At 46.1% G+C, this 20,922-nt stretch overlaps 1 pseudogene; it reads left to right on the forward strand.

Annotated features, from left to right (window-relative positions):
- The first annotated feature begins 2,919 nt into the window (after positions 1 to 2,919).
- LOC115329244 lies at positions 2,920 to 5,428 on the forward strand (annotated as a pseudogene).
- Positions 5,429 to 20,922: the final 15,494 nt, after the last annotated feature.

A 20,922-nucleotide genomic window follows, 5' to 3' on the forward strand; every position in this document is an offset into this window, starting at 1 on the left:
CCGTTTTTGTTGGTATTTTTTTCCACTTGCCCCTCGAAAGTCGAGAGCATGGATTTCTTTTAGATTTCTTCAAAATGAGGAGCAACCAGAAGGTCCGCTTTTAGCATGTGGATTCAATAAGCAGCATCGCGCTTTGGCTGCGTCGATAGTGCTGCGATAAAGTGTTGCTGCTACCAAGTATGCACAAAGAAGAAGATTGGAATGCGGTACTTTGGAAGCCCAGTTAGTAACTTTAGATCAGGGGTGCACACATACGGCCCGCAAGCACTTTTCGTGCGGCCCACGACCCGGCTTCATGCAAAAAAGCGTTCACTGAGTCACTCAGTGCACCGTATGCCCGCTCTACTTGGCAGAAAGGATTGGAACTCGTTGAACTACTTTCCTCAAAGGTTTTTTTTTCTGGAAGGAAAGTCCATATCATTAGTTTATATATTCTCTTTCCACTGAGCCGCAAATAATAACAATACCAAAGCATGTCCTGTCGTTCTGTCCCCCCCCCCTCCCCCCCGTGTCCACTGCAGCAATGCGACATCCATTCTTGCCCTCTTTCATCCCGTCTCCTGCTTTCATCATGGAGGCTGCAACCCTCTCCAATTCGGTTGGTGCATAAACAGTGCCCGTTCGATACAGAAGAAAAGTGTACCAGATAGATTCCTGCGTTGGGTAAAGCTATTTTTGTTTTACGCGTAGAGTATGTGTGCACTCCAAGAGAAGAAAATTGACCAGGACAGTAAAAAAATTAACCAAGACGGGTTAAATTTTTTTCCTAAAAAGTACAACAAATTCAAAGATGCCAGATATTGAAAACCTGCCTCTAGCAAAAGGATACAAGCTTCATAGGTGCGGCCTGCACAGTACCCGATACACATAAAACATTCCATGCTTGCAGCTACACTTTTTAGTTCAGCAATGAAACAATATTTTTTCAACATTTACAGCAGTACTCAAAGAGAAGTGTGTACAAGGTTCGATTTTGAACCGGCATGTACAAAGAGTCCCTGATACAGCGCAAAGGCACTTTAGCTAGCACAATCAACTCCTTATTCGTTTGGTGCACTGCTTATGGAACTCGGCTATACACGAGATCGCAAAACATTTGATGGTGTAAAAGGCTTACAGATTGATTTACCCAGGCACTTGGCGCTGTTGGGATGCTTTGTTCCAGCTTCAGTTTTTCTCCACAAGTTACTATCCTGCTGCAGGTCTGCGCGAATAGAGTACTAAACATCACAACATGTCTCGAGCACTGCCGTCTGACTCCAGTGGACTGAAGTTCTGATGGCATGAAGTATGTGTCAAATGGTTACTGAGAGCGGTCTGCTCGCTGAAAGTGCATCATACAACCGTGTCGAAAGGTGGAGTTGGCTAATTGCAGTCAGGAGGGTAGTCTTAGCTGAGGCTGGAAGGGCATGAAGCTGCTGATTATTACTTGGTCATGTGCACCTTTTGTGCATGAGAGCAGAGGCAGAACATATCCCTGGTTGTTTAGAAGCTGGTAAATGCTATGTTAAGTCTAACGCGAACTGGAGAGCAACTTTGAACAGAGCATTCCGGTCAATAGTTTATAGGTCCAGCAAGCAAGGGTTTCAGCAAAAGAACAATAGGATTGATGTTTAAAGGCTAATAGTGCACAAAATTGTAAAAGCATCTGACTATTAAATGAGCACTGAATTAAATATACATAAATAAGCTTTGTCTTTCGTGACCACACTCGCCTATAATTTCTGTGCTTGATCTTGAATCATTGTAATGGAAAACTAACTTTAGGTATTGTTTTTCTGTGGAATGAATACAGTTAAATATGACATGACGGTAGCATAAATAGGGGTCATGTTATCTTATGGTCATCTTATTACATACTGGCAACAAAGAATACTCCAGAGAGCCATAAAAACAAAATAAAAGTTTTAATACTAGTCGTCAAACCTACAAATACTACAAGTCATGTGAAATTATTAATTCGGATGTTGCAATCACTCTGCCTTGCAGTCGTGAATAAAATATTTGTAACCTTGTGCTCTTAATGTTGCCTGCCCGTGCCATGCAGGCAGACAGTTATCGCCAACTCATTGTCGTATTAATCAAAATTTGACTTTCTTACTTTGAAATAAATTGCCTCACCTTTAGCATCCAAAATGCTGATGATTCGTATATCGCACACTGGGCACCACAAAGATGTAAATTTTGCACATTTTAGTTTTAATGAATCACACAATTTTTTCCTCTCATGTTAGTGTATTTTGTGTAAATTCAGTAAGAGCAAGAAGTTTTCTGTTTAATCATTGAGAATTTAATTTTGTTTTTGAGAACCAAGGTTTCGTTGACGAAAATAAACAAATTGCAGCCCTTCTTATGGCATATGTGATTCGGCACAAAGTGGGCGATCAGGGTATCGCAGATCTCTTGGATATGCAGAACATTATAACCCCCGGTCGTGCACCAATATCAGAGTACCTTCTTCTGAAGAATTTAGGAGCTGACGTCCCTGGTACAGAGAAGCATTTTTATTGCATGGATTGTCTAGGGAATTTAGGTAAATCAACTTCTGAGGGCCAGGCTCATTGCGAAAACTGTGAACGGGATGTAGATATGGTGTCTTGCCCTTTCTTTCTTGTGATGCCTCTGAAGGAGCAAATTGAACGGATCCTAGCACAGCAAAACCTAAAATGGCTCCCACAAAGCAACAGAGCTAGGAACACGATTGGAGACGTAAAGGATGGCATTGAACATGCCAGACTTTCGGCCGATTTCTCAACTCATGACATCTCCCTACTTTAAAATACAGCTGGGATCAGGGTGTTTGAGAAATCAAGCTTCGATATCTGGCCTGTTCAGTGCGAAATTCTTCAATTGGACCCTGCAGTGCGGAAACAGAGTATGTTGATGCCCGCCCTGTGGTTTGGGTTTTGTAAGCCAAACATGACTACTCTCCTGACACCCTTTACGAAGAAACTGCAAGAGCTTTCTACAGGATTTTCCTGCGTGAAAGATGGAAAAACGGTTCTCATAAGAGTGTTCGCAGCTGCATGCTCAGTGGACGCCATTGCTCGCTCTGCAGTGCGGAACTGTAAACAGTTTAACGGCTTTTATGGCTGCGGCTGGTGTTACCACCGAGTTGGTTCCACTTTTGTGTACTTGGACGCTCCTCCAGAGAGCAGGACAGCTGTCAAGCATCTGAAAGAGGCAACAAGTGGAACCTCTTCAGTGCCCGCCAATGGAGTGAAAGGCCCTTGCATTGCAATTAACCTTCCTCGCTTTGATGTGGTAGACGGTTTTATCCCAGACTACCAACACTGTGCATGTCTGAGTGTTATGGGTCAGTTGCTCAAACTGTGGCTAGAGAGTGAGTACCACGAGTTTCCGTAGTATATTGGAACAAAGTTGCCACAACTGAACAGTTTGCTTCTGGCCTTCTCCCCTCCGACCGAGATTACCCGCACTCCAAGGATGTTCGAAGACAGAGCTTATTGGAAAGCGTCGGAGTTGCGGGCACTGATGCTTTTCTATGGTTACATCGCGTTGAAGCCCATTTTGCCACCAACCTTTTTAGACACTTCTCATTACTTTCGTATGGGATGTACAGTCGCCGGCCATACGAGCTCCCCCTGCCGAACGCCGAGAGGAGCAGCGAAAACCCCGCATGCGGCGCGTCGAACCTTGCCGCGTTCTGGAAGCCGGGCTATTGGGAACAAACTATTCCATTATCAAAGGGGTGGACGCAGAAAGTTTAATAGCATTCCGCGTTTTGTAATGTCAATCTGAAGCATGGCCGATTACAATCCCGCCTCCGGCTGTAGGTAAACGCAGACGGTTTATCGAAATTTTTCGCTGATTAATATCTCTGACGTGTTATAGGCTACTTTTTTTATTTGCAAAACCGGTTTTGTCATTTTAAATATTTCCTACCCGAATAGTAATCCTACACACAAGCATTCTTACAATCTTTCTTAAACCTAGACTATACAATGAGAAGCGATTTTGAAATCATTTTTTGAATTTATAGGGATATGCTATAGATAACAAAAAGAAAAAAAAAAGATTTGTGTCGAAGCAGAATAAAGATTCAGGCACTTTTTATGAACGCATTTTATCGAAGAGACTCTATTGTTCTGCACTCAGTAGCTTGTTGCTTCGCCAAGGATAATTATCCACACGATGACTTTGCAGATGGCTTCCTGGTCGGCCCCTTCTCGCTTGCCGAGGGGACATTGTTGTCATGCCTAATATCATATCACACATGGGGTATTTACATTTGTAAGCATCGATCGCACACTGCTGCTTTATATACGCCTAAAGCAAGCTCCAGTTTATCAGCAGTTATACCATCATCTCCGAACACCTGGAGCCAACACCCGAAGACGGCATTTCTAATCGGCCATGTTTTCGTGATTCACACTTCTAAAGCCTGAAATTCCGATAAAAGCTATGCGTCCACCCCTTTGATAACGGAATGGTTTGGTCCTAATAGCCTAGTTCCCAAAACGCGGCTACGCTCGACGCGCCGCGTGCGGGATTTTCGCTGATCCGGTCGGCGTTCGGCCGGGGGAGCTCATATGGCCGGCGACTGTACCTGTTGCTGAAAGACGATATTTCAGTGCGTGACCTTATAGAGGCACGGGCTCTGCTAGAGAAGTTTGTGGTGCAGATGGGGACATTGTACGGCGAGACCAACGTGTCGTACAATGTTCACCAGCTCCTTCACCTGACAGACTCTGTGGAGGCTTGGGGTCCGCTATGGGCGACGTCCTGCTTTCCATTTGAAGGGCGGAATGCCATACTCCTCAACTACTTTGCAGGCACACAGTCTGTCGCTGAGCAGATTGCCAGAGTTTTTATTTTGTGGCAGAACCTTGTTCTCTGGGCAGAGAGGGTAGATATGCCTGAAGGAAGGGAATTTTTTGAAAGGACGGTCGGTCGGCAGACCATGGGGAGGAGTGGGGTAAAGCTCCCTGGCGGCGTAGTTGTTTACCGACGTCAGAGTTGCTCTGGCATCAACATTAGGATGGAGGTGGTGTTGGAGAGTCACCTGGGAGTCCTGCCGCCACAAGTCATGTACTACCACCGTTTTCAGTGTGGCGGGATTCTGTGGCACTTGGAGAGCTATTGCATGCCTAAGAGAGTTAACTGCGTAGCTGAGCTACAAGATGGTTCTATTGGAATTTCGCAAGCACTCGCCGTGTTTGAAGGGAGCCCTCCGCAACAGCAGCCCCAGTACTTAGTGCTTATCGAGAAGCTCGAGCTGGTGCGGAGTGTTGCTTTCAGGGACAATCAGATCAGAATTTCCTTCTCAGCTGTTTGAGAGGTCAAACGAGCAAGGGTAGTAACAGCATGCAGTCCTGACACTCTGAAGAGAAAGTGTGTGGTTATGGAGCGAGCCACCACAAGTTTCCTTGTTGTGGCCCTCCCCAACCAAGTTGAGCGTGATTGAGTGTGTATGATAACAAGAGTGCCCCAAGAACTAAATTTCCACAGATAGTAGAATCTTTTTAGGAACAAAGCGTGAGCATGTGTTTTCATAATAATTTCCAGCCATAAATGGGATGCTGAACCCGAATTTGGGGGGCAATTTCTCGGTTGTATTCACCTGTATAGCTCGTCAGTTATTCATAAAGCACATCACTTTAAGGGTGCCCTGCGACGACGTTTTGACTGTTTCTTAATTTACACCGAACCTGAGCATACTGAACGTAGTAACTTAATGAAACTTTTCTTTTCTTAAATTTTGCTTTCTTTTGCAAGTTATAGGCAAATTAAACTTACAAAAACAAGCAAAAAAAAACTTCCTTCATGACGTCCCTAGTCCTGGCTTGCTTGGCCGTGAACTAGAGGAGGGGTAGATATCTCACCGAGCGCTCACGGCTACCGCACTCCGTGTCGACAACTCGAGAGGGCGCCACTAAAGCATAGGCTGGATAGGCTGGATGAAGTGGGCGATCAGGGCGGCTCGCATTACATTTTCTGCGCGACTAAATGCTAATTCAACATGACACCTGATTGGCCAAAAACGACAGCACACGCGGGGTAAAGATCAGTTCAGAACGGGAGCCACTTCGTGCTGCCGAACCTCCAAATGACCGAATTGCAAGCCAAACCTGCTTGCCGAGGGCCTTCAGGACACTTGGAACTGGTCGGATCCCCTGGCCCACACAACCGCTGCGCCGCCGTATTCATCCGGGACCTTTCTATGCCAGTGGCAGATCCAAGGGGGCGGCGACGGGGGCGGCCGCCCCCCTCCCCCCCCCCAAGCAAAGTCGACCCCCCCCCCTTCCCTGCCCCCTTCTCGGAGGGCAATTTCACATAGGTGGACACGAAAGAATGGGAGAATAGCATCCTTACAAACTTTCCCTTCCCAAAACGGAGTTCTGGATCCGCCCCTGTTTTATGCTCGCCACTCCACACCAATACTTGGCGTGTGCATCGGCGCCTGATCTCGCTACCCGTTTCTAGTATGCGCCGCCTTTTCAACTGCTTGGTCGTGGGTATGTCAACGGGTCATTGCTTGTTTCTGTACTTTATAAACTGCATTTGTTTCTTTTCTGATCCAAAATACTTTCATAAAAATTGAAACAGTTTGCGCCACTTATATTTTGTATTTCCACTAAAACAAAGCTTTTAGCGGCCCTGACCAGTCGTAAGGCAGGAGCTGGCCAGGACTGACAACGTCAGAATGTCGCCACGTGCGTTCGGTAGCACGGGGCGCCCCTGCAGGTGGAGGAGGCTTCCACGTCATCCGGTAAAATATCACACACTCGTATTTAGTTGCTCTCTCTGTGCCCGCTGGGTTGCCCAAACCGCAAGAGATCTGGAAACTGCGAGAAAGGTAGACGCTTAATAGGATTGCAGGGCCCCTTTAATCCTCTTTCAACCTAAAACTTATTAAACAAAAATTAAAAATTTTATGATAATCGTAGTAAGCGTTACCGGAAGATCGTCTCACTTGACCGAACTCTATGAAGCTGCATCGCAGACCAATCTGGCTAGGCTCTTAGACAGCCTGCTGACTTCTACGGGCAATGTTGGCTGCCTTGCCTTTTCTTTTTTTCTTTTCCGCTGCTTTCGGAAAGCCATCCTACCGAAAAATCCGGTATCACTTTTCGCTATCCGGATTATGGAACCGAAAATCTATCCGGATTCTATCTGGACACAATCTGGACTTTAGGCTTTCAGAAATTATTCCTTTGTCTGCAGTCTGGATTTCGGGTTTCCGGAAACAAATTTCCGGTTCCAAAACCCGGATAGTGAAAAGGTATACCGGATTTTTAGGTAGACACCAGTTCTTCACGAGCAAGGAGTTGATTTTCAAGAAAAGCGATAAAAATTGGATGCTGCAAATGGTACAGAGGGCAGCAATATGAGCTGACACAGTTGGTGTTATAATCGAAGTGAACAAAATACAGTTGTGGGAGTCCCTTGCGTGCCAAGCCACGGAAGCTTGTGGCACAATGGAACAAGAAGCAATGTGGCAGTCCATTGCAATTTTACTTTTTACAGTCTAACACACAGAGCCCTCTGCATGACATTTTTCTCTCTCCGGGCAAAACGTTACTGTTCCGGCTCATATTGCTGCCTACGTACTGTACATTGTTTTTGTTGACTAGCAACAACTAGACATGCTACAACAAACTAGCGTCTGGGATGCTGTTTGCGTCAAAGGGTGTGCCATCTGCGAAGGAGGAATCTCACATGTGTCCACTCAATGTTTTTGCACTTTCACTGTTAAGCACTGAGGAATGCAGTTTGGTTAGCTGAACTGGTTAATTGAACCCATAAATCCTGGGTTCAGTCCACCCCTCGCGTTTCAATCTGGATGAGTATCGCACCGGCGTGCGGCCATGTATCACTACTGCGTGGTGCACATTAAAGACCCCAGGCTAGCAGCTGTACTGTAGAGGCTAAATTGCTCATCTACACCCTATTGAAAAATATATTTTACCGGAATGTCATTTCCAGTAAAAGTCTATTTTACTAGATTATGGGACTGTTTTCACTTCCAGTAAAGCCGCAGTTTACCGGAATGTTACCGGATTTGCACCGGAAGGATAATTCCAGCAAAAATCTATTTCACTGGAATATGGGCCTCTTTTCAATTCCAGTAAAGCCAGAATTTAGCAGAAGATCACCAGAATGGCCGGAATTTACCGTGTTTTTCTTTCTTTTTTCGGACGTCAACGGAAGGCACCTAGGAGGAAGCCGGTGAACCGTGGTTGGTGTATGTTTACCAGATGCTGGACGATTCGCTAACAATTAAAGTGGGTAGTCCATACAGACCTGAAGGTTCTATGTATTTATTTAACAGGGACGATACCAGTGAAAGAATTTGCAGAGCTGTAGGCAAAAGCAATCATACCAAATAGGAGCAACCAAGTCCTTTGCCGCAAAAGATATCTTTCAAGGTACTCACAATGCCGCTGGGTAAATTCCTAGACGCACGGTAGTTTAACTAATAAAACCGCGCAGGTGCACCACACGGACACACACACGTATACTGTCAGCAGCACATTTAGCGAAAACCACGAAGGCGCTGAACGAGCATCCGCCGCCGTAGAGAAATCCCGGGCACAGTCATGATGTCGTCCCTGATGCCGTCGCCGCGGGTGCACCAGGCGTCAGTAGCGCGCTTCGCGAAAACCACGAATGCGCGAAACGAACATCCGCCGACGTTGAGAAATCTTGTGCACAGTCTTCTTCGCTCGCTGGATGCTTCTAAAGGCGGACAGACAGAGGCGTAAGAAACAGGTCACTGAAAAATATATTCTTTCCTTCTGCACACCCAGTTGCTTTGGAAGATACAGGCCGCACACATGGAACGAGAAGCCGAGACTGAGCGTTCCTTTCTGGCCCGCCGTTGCTCGTTGACGGACAAAGAAACCGGCTTACTAAAAAAAAAAAGAAAAAGAGAAAGGTCAGCCAAACGACTCTTTCCCATTTTCCCCACGAACCCAATGCGGGGGAGAGAGAGTGCGTGGAAACTCGTCCTTGGTGCGATGAACCGTAATTACACACCAAGGCCGCGGCCCGTCTCGGCTTTCCCCTCCCCTCGCGTCGGCTTCGAGTGAAGGTCGGTAAACAGGGAATCGAGTCAGCCGTTTCGGGTAGGATTTCTAGGAAATCCGGGTCGTGTGGTATATGAAAGTGGCTGCCGGTGACATCCCAGCGAAATCTCTTTGCCGGCAAATTATCTACCAAAGACATGGTAAATTGGTTTCGGATGAAAACGGGTGAAAGTGCCCACTTTTTTGGATCGTCAAAACAGTTCACTGCACGCACTTCTTGAGGATTGCAACGTCGCCCCGAGCTAAAACTCGCACTCACGAGAATGCCCCTCGAGTGGTCTCGTACCTGCTCTGTCCCAGACTTTTGCCTGTCGCAAATATCAAGTTGCCGGTGGTCGCTGCTCACCCTTTTGGGTGGTCAAAACAGTTCGCTGCACACACTTCTTGCAGAAGTGCACCGTCGTTTCGAGCTAAAACACGCACTCACAAGAAAGCCTCTGCATTGGCGGCCGCCATTACAAAAACAGTCCCTCTGCTCGTCTTGGCCTCCTTGACTTTAGCGGTTCCCCTTGCGTCAGCTTCCAGTGATGTCCGGTGTTCGGCAAACGAGAGTGGCTTTCGGTAGGATTCTAACAGCGGGTAATCGAAAGTGGTTCTGGTAAGCTTCCAGCGAAAGTGGCTACGCTGGTTTCTGATAAAAATGAGTTGAAATTAACCCGTTCCCGCCAAATGTCGCTGGAAGTTTTTGCCGGATTTTAACCGTAAGTGGCTCCGGTAAAAGGTCCAGCGAAATCTGGCCACTGGAAGTGGCGGCCGGTAATATTTCCACCAAAACACTGGTAAACTACGCTGGTTTCTGGTGAAAATCAGTGAAAATTAACCGGTTTCCACCGAATGTCACTGGAAGTTTTTGCCAGATTTTTCAATAGGGCAGCTGGGAGGCTCTTCGCCTGTCAAGGCAAACCAAGTTATAGGCTGTATAAACAAAACCCAACCCAATAAATTAATTAAAAGAAATCCTGCCAGAGATAAATTCAGCAAGTCCCATGAATGTTGCCTTCCAGGAACACTTAGAGCTTTAGCGGGATACGCTTTGGGGTTTACTGTGTAGGCATCTTCTCTACTTCCTTCTTCAAAAACATCACAGGAAAGAGCAAGAGCTCTTGTCAATATCCAGTTCACAGTTTTTTCAAACAAGGTCACGTGTATAACAAAGTCTATGTAATTTTTGTTGTGTGCAGTGAAATTGGAACCGGTCATGAAAACTTGCAATGTTATTATTAAGTACCCAGTTTTTAGAAGACTGCTTCTGCCTTTCTAGTTGTGTATAACCATACAGTGTAATCATTGAAAATTTTGAAATTTTGTATAATGTCTATTATCACGTGATAGTCGATCTCCCTTATCACTCAGGTTGGCTAGCACTTTGTGCCTTGTGATATACATGCTAAATAATTGAATTCTTAATCCAGTATAGATAAATTGTTTTTTAGCACCTAGCTGTGGTCTGTGCTTCTGCGAAATTGGCTGAGGAAGGCAGCTAGGTTGCTAGTGGCTCGAACGTTCATCTGTAAATAAATGTGGAGAGCTATCATATTGTGTGCTGAGTATTGCTTGCTATATTATGTTTTTCTGTGTTCATGTTTTAATACACATGATTGTTTTGGGTTGTCTTTTGCTCTGGAGACAAAATAAAGATTCTTTGGTTACTGGAATGTGTGCTTGTGCTTACTCGACAGTACTACAGGGTACATTCCTCCTTTAAACATAATTTATTTCCATGTCAAGGGGCTTTAATGAGAAGCTGTTTTTGCCTGTTTTCGGTTTAAACTGAATGGCCCACAGACATCAGGTTCAAGTGTTTAGAGTTTTGCAAAGATTTAATCCCAATGTAATACATTAGATTAATATTGCGAATTCGCACTCTGCTTAGCAAGATCACGTACAATGGTGAGTATTCACATTCAGTGAACTAGCATTTTGCTAACACAACCACGCCAAACATCTGCATACAGCACTTGCTGAAGCTTTGCAGCATGAGCAAGTGTTGTGGTTGTAGTTCCTGAATCCTGTTTGTGATTGCTGTGCAAGAAACTCATCAGGTGCGTTCTTGATAGAAAAAAAGAAAACAATGACATAAACTGGGCTGATTTATCAGGGCGATGCTGCATAACTCAGCTGACAAGCCAATTAAATGTTGTATTTAAGCACTTCAGTGACCTACACATCTGCTTGAAGTGTACTTCTGATCTGCGAGTTTTCAATACTTTGGTAGCTTAACTAAGTTTATTTTGTATGCATGTAATTGTAGTCCAAAGATACTTAGATCATAACACAACAGTATTTACGATTTCCAGTATGTTTTAGGAGCATTCTGCAGAGAGTTTTGATCCCTGCTTTTTTTATTAAGGTTGGAATATATTTTACATGAACTGAATTCATATTTTCAAAAATCTTTTGAAAGGAATTTTGTGTTTACCCATTTAGTATTTACGTATTCCAGAATGCATGAGGAGTACTTCAAATGTAGTTCAAATAAAGGTATTTTGAAAGGATTTTCAAAAATATATTTCAATACCAAGTAAAAAAAAGGCACTTATATTTTGGGCATATTTTGAGTTTACTTATAGATATGAAGTGCACATGAAATGCAATCAAAATCCAATATGGTATATTTCAAATGTCTTAGTTTTCTCTAAGGGATAAGTAAGTGTAAATCGGTATCTAGGTAATTTTGTTGTACCTGAGGTTCATACCTAGGTACTTTCATTTCTTAGTATCAGGATCTGTATTTTAGGTACATTTTCCAGCAACTTGTAACTAAGTGAAGTTACTTTTTACAGGTACTTTTCTATTCACTTCGTCTAAATCGTAGAAAGTACAATATAACATATAACCAAAAATAAATTATAGTTACAGTCGTAACACAATTTAACATCACGTAGTGTTTCCACGCAATAAATCAAACTCAAATTTTGCACTTCACAAAACTGAAAATTTTTGTGAAGAAAAATATCTGGGAGGGCGATTAACCTTCGCCTTTAAGAGTTGAACCGGTTATTGGGACCCGTTTTGCATGGCCTTCTGAATCGCTTCTCATGCTCTTGAGTCATACAACGACCTAGTTCTTATGATACAACACTCTCGGCGCGATCAAGGAGCTTTTGCCAGTGCTTTGATGCCATTTTACCCCGCAAGGTTTATTTATCTGTTTGCTCGGCACGCGCTAACACTCGATGCGATAACGCCTTTACCCTGACACAGACAGACATCGAGGCACTATAATGATGGCAGGATCGCAGTGCCATTCCCAAGCCCTCCGTTGCCTAGTTGGTAGCATGCCTGGCTTGCAACCGAAGGGTCGTGTGTGCGATCCTGCGTAAATTCTTAAAACTTTGCTTTAGGGCAAATGAATTAGTTTATCAAGCGCGATCAATTTGAAACATGCGGCGACCATTAATTCGTATGTCTTTAACCACCTTCATTCCACGCGTGACGTCACGTTTCACAGGAGCGTTGTGGGTTGTTTGAAATTCCCGCGCGAAGTCATGTAGCTGTGATGTCACGACCCTATCGACCATTCAGGAATTCCCGTCACGCCACCGACGACACCGACATCCAACGGATTTCCTCTGACACAAGCTGCTAAACGCGCTCGCGTTAAAATATTCTCTTCCTTCCTAGAAACGAAAGAAAAACGTGAAAGCTTGAAGACTTTCACTCATCGTTGCGTTGCGAAGGTGACCTGCGTGTGCACTCGACTCCTCGTTTCACCATACGGCCGACGTCTTCTCGGCCCGCCGATGGCTTCGATGCCAGTGCTGGCGCTGAAGGGCAAGCCACGACAACAAGCGAGTTTGAGCTGGACGTCGTAAACAGTGGAAGCTGTGTCCTCGGTGAGCCAATTGGAGCGCGAGAGTAAGGCAGGTGAGGACTCAACTCCGATGTGGACATCTGTGCAGCGCCGTCACGTGCCTCACTCCAGTGACCTTATTGGCTTTCCGGGCCCTTCTGTTTTGCCATTTGCCAACTTCTACCGAGTTGGAGGCTCCTCCGGTGGCTGTTTCTCGCCGACTGGCTCCGGCCAGTCGGGACTCTCGGGCGCCACTATCCGGGCCCGGGCGCCCGGGCAACTCGGGCTATATGCTAAGCGCGCCGCCGAGGCGAAGAAGAGCAGAAGCAAAAAGAAAAACAGAGGTCTCTCGGAAACAACAACAACGAAGGCTACGTGGCCACGTGGCTACGTTACGTGCTGCCTTCTCTGGTCGAGTGCTGAGTGGGTTGAGTCAGCCCCATTGTCTTCGGTTGCCTGGTTGACTTGCGGACGCAATTTGCCTTCATCATCATGTCTTCGATCATCAATGAGACGGCCGTCGTCAGTAGAGTAAAAGAAAGCGAATCAAACGTACCATGGCAGTTTTATAGGCTTTATTTTAAACTCGCGAAAACGAAAGAGAATGAGAACATTGATGTTAGGTGTCTGAAGTGCGCCCCGAAACTCAAGCTCATCCCGGCGTCCGTCACTAGCACGTCTAATGTCAGAAAGCATCTGATGGTAAGTGGTTCATATTAAATGAGCGAATGACGTTTTAGCAAATGGCACTTTAGCGAATAGGAATCACTTGAGCGAATGGACGTTTTCGCGAATGACATTTTAGCTTATGAGTTGTTTGTAGCCTGCAGGGACATGGGGACGTTTCGTCGCGGTGTGTCACTGGGTCGCGTGTGAACACGTGAGGACCACCCGTTTACGCCGCTTCGCGCTGACAGACAAGATAATTCATTACAAAAACAAAAAGCTAATCCAAGCTGTCGATGTAACTGCTCACTGCTGTTTGTTTGCGGCGGCACGTTTTAGGGACGCTTCGTCGCCCGTGTATCACTGGGACGCGTGCTAAAATGCTCGGACCCTTTGTTTAAGCCGCTGCGCGACGGCAGACAAAGCGTCACCTTACAAAAAGAAGCTAATCCGAGCTGTCGACGTAACTAGACCCATTCCCTAATATGAACGGCGCTATTCGTTAAAGTGTCACTCGGTGAAACGTCGTAGTTTTGTTTTCATTCGCTAAAACGTCATTCGATCAAGTGAATGAGCTTGGCCTCGTGGCAAGCGCAGCATCTTCTGAGTACTGAATTTATGTTCCTAAATAAAGCGTTTCTCCTCCTCCTTCCGAAAGGTTTCCAAGCACGAAGAGAAGGGCCCGTTTTCGGCCGCTTTTGGATAAAGGCCCGATATAATGCGCAGTAATTTCAAAACTGGCTTTCCATCTTGATCCCGGGATAATGTCTTTTCACTCGTGTAGCAAATGTAAGTCACGTAATCAAAACGACGTTAATCAAATGACGAAATAAGCTTATTTCAAGCATTACTCTCGAGGAAGTATGCTTACAATGTAGCAACGAATGTCGCCTCACTTAAAGGACCCCTATAATTATTTTTTTTACTTGCCCTGACACTGGATCCAGAAAACGTAGCAAGACGGAGAGAAAATCGTTGTGGCAAAATTCGCGTTATTTCGGCATTTATGAACAAATTAACATCACTAAAACCGGCGATGCATACGGCACAGCCATTTATAGGCGCGAAGCGAGCTGGCGCACTCCAAAGATCGACCGGTACCGTGCCTCTATGGTAACTCTAGCCTTCACAAGTCTTACACGCCTCCCCCCGTCTTGGAGAGGGAGAAGGGGCTCATAGCCGAACCCGTTTTCAAAATGCCACCGCCGTAGGATGCAGAACTGGTGTTGCGCCGCTACTGACCTCTACTCTAGATGGCGGGCTCAATGAGGCGTTCTTTCACTTTTTGAATTTCATTTGTTTGGTTTCTAGTCCTCAAACCTCAATAAAATCTACTTTTATAAAAAAAATTAAAATGATGAACACAATCGTACTTATTATTATCTCGGTCAGAGACATATTTTTGCTGGTTCTAGCTAATTCCGTTAATCATCAACCGCGTGCGTTTAACACCCCGCAGCGCCGCATGTCTCTTGAAGGACATCCATTATATGCTTCAACGTGTGTCAGTAAGGTTTATTATGCTCCGTACTATGTGCGTTTACGTCCGTCAGTCGGCCAAGGAATTGACGTTGCGTCTCACGTCAGGGTAGCAACTTTTCGTGCGTACAATACGCCTGCTACTGATTTCTCGTTCTCAACTGCGGTTATTAGGTAACTGGGACTTAGAACTTTGCAGGACCCCATCGAAACCGCGGTTTAAAGCCTGTTCCCGCGTCAACTCACTTTTGATTTTCGAAGTGTTTCGACCTATTCACCACTCTGACTTCACCTATATATTATATATGACGAACTAGAGGTCCCTCGGTAGAACAACGGAAGCTTTACTTTCGACGTTTCAACCGGAGTCCGGTCTTCGGGAGGAATGGGTAACAAAATAAGGTTTGGTCATACTTATACAAAAGCATACAAAATTACGGTGCAGGTCCACTTTTCGGGGCGTAGGAAGCGACCGTAAGAATTCGTTACAAAGATGTCCGGGTGCGCTAGGTGAACTGAGCTCCCGATAAAATGAACCGACCCACAAAAATTTTGTGTAAGCTGCCTTGTTATTGATCAATTAGATATTGTCTTCATTTTAGTTTTACAAAAAGCAACCACTTTTTCTCTTTTATGCCCGCACGTCCCGAATGTTTTGTCGCTGGTGACCATCTTTGGCGTCTGGCAGAAATATCGTTTTCGTCTCAAGTGCTAATGCGGAAACCTAGTTGGACTAGTGTCCTGCGCCGCTGAGATGTTCTGATACGGTGCAATAAGAATTAACTAGTCATGATTTGCTTATTCCAGAGGTCTCACAAGGAAGCACTAATGAGTGTCGACAAGAGCAAGGTGAATGTCGCCGGGGTAAAACGGAAAGCCGCGGTACTCAAGGAAAGACCCGAACGTAGCACAGGGCCTCCGCTACATAGAATAGCCGCAGTCCAGCCATCAGCGGCAGACTACATCAGGAGCTCGAAGTCCCCGTTCGGCCAGAGTACGAGTACTTAGATTTTCTGCCCTTGATGTTTGTATCTTTCTACTGCTGCATTAAGTTTTGACAACGAAGCCTGCCAGTTTTGTTGTGCCTAATTATGTGAAATGAACATTTACATATCTAAGGTCTCCCAATACTATTTTTCGCACGTAATTATAACTATGACTCTGGAAGGAGTATTTGTAGGGCGTGTTTTAGAAACCAGGAGGGACTTTCTTCAGCCGTACCCAGGTTGTTACCCCCCCCCCCCTTACTCTCAAATCTTGTTTTGCTGGGACCTGCCTTTTCCCTCCCCCATCTATAGCATCTTCTCATAGTCGCCCCCCCCCCCCCCCTCCCATTAGCCCGCCCGCCCTCCCGCCCGCAACAAGATCCTGGCTACGAGCCGGAGTCCTTTAACATAATTGAGTGTTGACAGACGGAAAGTTGTCTACAATACGTTCCAATACACATTCGTACTGCTACCGAAGAGCAGCGCTGCATTTATTGAATTAACTGATTATTGGTTTTTATATGCGTTAGACAGCACGGTCCAGGAACTGGTACCCGCAGGGGGCACCTGTGAAAGCAGGTGTTTGGAGAGTGGCGTCTCCACGGACCCCGAGCCATGCGGGTTCGCCCGCCCACGTCTGGCTGTGCGTGGCTTTCCCGTGTCCGGGGGAAAGGGCATCCTGGTCATTGAGCCGAGCCCGGGGTAGGTTTGGACCCTTCGGGGCCCCCCGGGTGAGGCAATAGACCACTTCGGCCCCCGCTTCCCGTAGACGGGAGTCCTGGCTTGGCCCGACCAGGATTATTCAGCCTAGTCGCCACTTCTACTATCCCCTCCTTTCTTTCACCCTTGTCTTCTTCTTCTTTTCACTCTTCTCATCCTTCTCTTCTTTCCTTTTTCAACTCCTTTGGCGGCTAGGGCTAACCTTGGGTGGTGACAGATACTCTTGTCCAGATCCACACTTGGTTGTAGTTTCTGGGTAGCGCTAATAAAGTAATGCTTCCAGCAAAGCCATATTTGTTATGGGGTGTTACCTATTCCCTCGTTGGGCTCCGTGGTGGGCGGCGGGCCACAGATTCCGAACACTCCTTGCCCTCTTATGGCGCCCCTCTCTTCCAAACCCCGTTCGGGGCAAGCCGTTAAACGGCGCTGCCCTGAACACACGACTATTGAAAAAGAAACAGAGGTAGAAAACTTTACGAAGTTTTTCGTTGTTCATTCCCTCGATGAACAGACACCTGTGTCAAAGCTTTCACCATTTGTAGTAGCCAAAGTACTTGAACACCTTGTAGGGTTTTCCTACAAGGCTAAAAAACTCCACTCAGGAGACCTCCTAGTTGAGATAAATAACAAAAAGCAAAGTGAAGCGCTTCTCAAGCTGAACACCATACTTGATGTGAAAGTGTCGGTGAGCCCTCACCGCACACTGAACACCATCCGTGGAGTCCTCTCTGAGGACGACTTCCTTCACACTAGTGAGGAAGAACTCCTCGAGGAACACCAAGGTGCCGGCGTTGTCGCCGTAAAACGGATTATGTTCAAAAAAGATGGTGAAGAAATTTCTTCAAAACAGGTCATCTTTACATTTGAGAGGCATACACTACCACAAACAATCAAGGCTGGATACCTGAACTGCCACATCCGCCCTTTTGTCCCCAACCCCCAGCGGTGTTTCCGTTGCCAGCGTTTTGGTCACGGAACACGCAGCTGTCGAGGGAAGGAGACTTGTGCAAAGTGTGGCAGTCAGGATAGCATCTCTGACAATTGCGAGAATGTGGCCCACTGCGTTAATTGCGATGGACCACACCCTACCTACTATCGTGGCTGTCCCATATGGAAGCAAGAGAAGGAAATCATTGCCATTAAAGCCAAAGAAAATATCAGCTATAGCGAAGCAAAGAAAAGTTATTCCTTCATGTCGAAGGGATCATACGCAGACGTGGCACGGAGGGGTCTTGTGCCACGCTCGGAGTCGAGCGCTACCCAGGTCTCACCTGAGGTTCTGGAGGCAGCCCTCAGGGCCCCAACCCCCAGCTAGGGCAGCAGTGCCCCCCTCTTCATGGAGGGAGTGCACATGCTGCTGCACTGGTTCTAGACAGGCCGGCAAATGCCGCACCTGTCCGCACATCGCGGTCCTCTGCCGGGGAGAGGGGGCGAAACTCCCGCCCGACCTCCTCAGAGAGAACTTCCTATTCGAAAGAGCGGCACAACCCTCGTGCCGCTCCCCCAGTACCCAAGGGGCCGGAGGAGGCAGAGTTGAAAGACACTTTGCCCAGCACCTCCGGTGCCTCTTCGGCTGGTCGTGGCCGGGACAAGCCACTCCGTGCAACGAGCCAGCCAAAACCTTCAGGTAAAGGCTCGCCTCCATAAATAGAGGCGATGGATGATACCGCTGAGTCACCCACTCTTGCATCCGACGAGGGTGACATGGAGTGGCAGACTTTGAAGTCTAAAGGGAAAAAACCAGTGGTCCCTCCCAAATAACCATTAATTTCATACTCTCAATTTCTTTATTGCCTCTCTCTTTTTAATTTTACACTTCACCTTTTTAGATAAATGAAGAATTGGCATTTTATGCAGTGGAACTGTCGTGGTTTTTTACCCAATATTGATGACGTTAACTATTTTATGGATGATCTTCGGCCTATTGCCCTCTCTTTACAAGAAACTCATCTTCAAACACATCATACACAGATTTTACGACGTTATCAAGTGTTCCGCAAAGATCGTCTGAGTTCCAGTTCTGGTGGCGTAGCAGTGGTCGTGCAGAGCGGGGTTGCCTGCTCGGAGGCCCTTCTCTGCACACCGCTCGAAGCTGTAGCGGTACGCCTTCTTTTAGACCGCCTCATTACAATTGTGTCCATTTATTTGCCACCAAACGTTCCATTGCAACTTCACGAACTTAGGGTCTTGTAGGACAGCTTCCTCAACCCTTCTTAATTTTAGGAGATTTTAATGCCCATCACCCCATGTGGGGCAGTACTCGCCTCGATTCTCGAGGCCGAGTAATCGAGCGGTTTCTATTATCATCTAACTTGCGTATTTTGTAACGAGAGAGAGCCTACTTTTTTAGTTCTGCTCACAACTTATTTACATCTATTGACCTTTCTATTACTTCACCTTCATTACTTTCATGCTTTTCATGGAAGGTTTTTAATAATCCCTTTGGGAGCGATCACTTCCCGATTGTTTTAGAGAGTACTGTCTTTCTTCCGACTCTATAAACACGAATGCCCCGATGGAACCTAGATAAGGCAGATTGGTCCATTTTTCAATTAGAGGCACTGATTGATTCTTCTATAATCTCAAACATGAATCCAGATGAAGCAACGCTGTATGTCACAGAGGTTATAATACATGCTGCCACACGGAGTATCCCTCAAACGTCTGGTCGTCTTCCTAAAAGATGCAAGCCATGGTGGAATGATGACTGTAAAACAACACGAAAGTCCCAGAACAAAGCTTGGTGCATCTTTCGTAGATATCCAACATCTAGCAACTTACTTGAGTTTAAGAAAACGAGAGCTAAAGCTCGCTGGACAAGACGCCAGGTGAAGGGAAGCTCCTGGAGAAAGTATTTGACGCCCTTGAGTAGTTTTGTATCTACAAAAGAAGCGTGGGATCGGCCTAGAAAGGTTAGGGGTGACTACTTACCCTTCAGAATTCCCCTTTTCCCTGCATCATCTTAAACATCTCTGAAAGATCCAGCGAATGTTCTTGGAAAACATTTTCAGGGCGTTTCTAGTTTACGCAACTGCAGTGAAGCCTTTAAAAAGTTCAGTTCGACAGCAGGGAAACAACCAATCATTTTGTCTGGTGCTCGTGACGCTCCGTACAACAGGCCTTTTACACTCTCTGAGCTCAAAGTGGCTCTTAGTGTAAAGAAACAGTCTGCTCCTGGACCAGATAATATTCATTATGAGATGTTAAAGCACCTGTCACCTGATTCTCTAGGCAGTTTTTTTACCTTTTATAACTCATTGTGGCATCGCTCTGCATTCCCCGAGGTTTGGAAAAGAGCTCATGTAATCGCTCTTCAGAAGCCTGGCAAGGATTCTTCTCAACCAACTAGCTACCGACCCATTGCTCTCACAAGTTGCTTGGGAAAAACCTACGAAAGAATGATTAACCGACGTCTCATTCATTTCTTGGAGAGTGAGAATGTGCGTGACATTAATCAGTGTGGTTTTAGAGCTGGACGTTCCACCCTGGACCACTTAGTCCGCCTTGAAACCTCTATTCGTGAGGCATTTGTACACCGCCAGGTCTGTCTCTCTGTGTTTTTTGATCTGCAAAAGGCGTACGATACAACGTGGCGCTGTGGGATCTTGCGGGATCGGTATGCTTACAGTGTTCGGGGTCGCATGTTGCGATGTGTACAAAGCTTCTTAATGGGACGTACTTTCCAAGTCCGTCTGGGCTCCACCTTATCAGATGTACTTTCTCAAGAAAGTGGTGTCCCTCAGGGAGGGGTGCTTAGTGTCACACTTTTTGCAGTTAAAATCAATAGCCTGGCTCAGGTGATACCACCGGCAGTATCTTATTCTTTTTATGGGGATGATGTGCAAATTTCAGTTTCTTCTTGCAATCGGCATAGTTGCGAACGTCAACTGCAACTGACAATCAACAGGATGAGCAAGTGGGCAGCCGAATATGGGTTTCGCTTCTCCCCCGACAAAACCGTATGTGTTCTTTTTTCGCTACGTCGAGGGTTGTCACCGGATCCTACCTCGCATCTGAATAACCTTACCATTACTGTTAAGGAGGCGCACAAGTTTCTAGGCGTGATATTCGACAAGAAGGTCACATTCATACCCCATTTGAAAGAACTAAAACGAAAATGCCTACGATCTTCCAATATTCTTAAAGTGCTGTCGCACACAACTTGAGGGTCTGACAGACGATGCTTGCTGCGAATTTATAACTCTCTATTGTGGTCCCGGTTGGA

Source organism: Ixodes scapularis, unplaced genomic scaffold, assembly GCF_016920785.2.
Source record: "Ixodes scapularis isolate PalLabHiFi unplaced genomic scaffold, ASM1692078v2 PGA_scaffold24__2_contigs__length_7659602, whole genome shotgun sequence".
NCBI classification, from domain to species: domain Eukaryota; kingdom Metazoa; phylum Arthropoda; class Arachnida; order Ixodida; family Ixodidae; genus Ixodes; species Ixodes scapularis.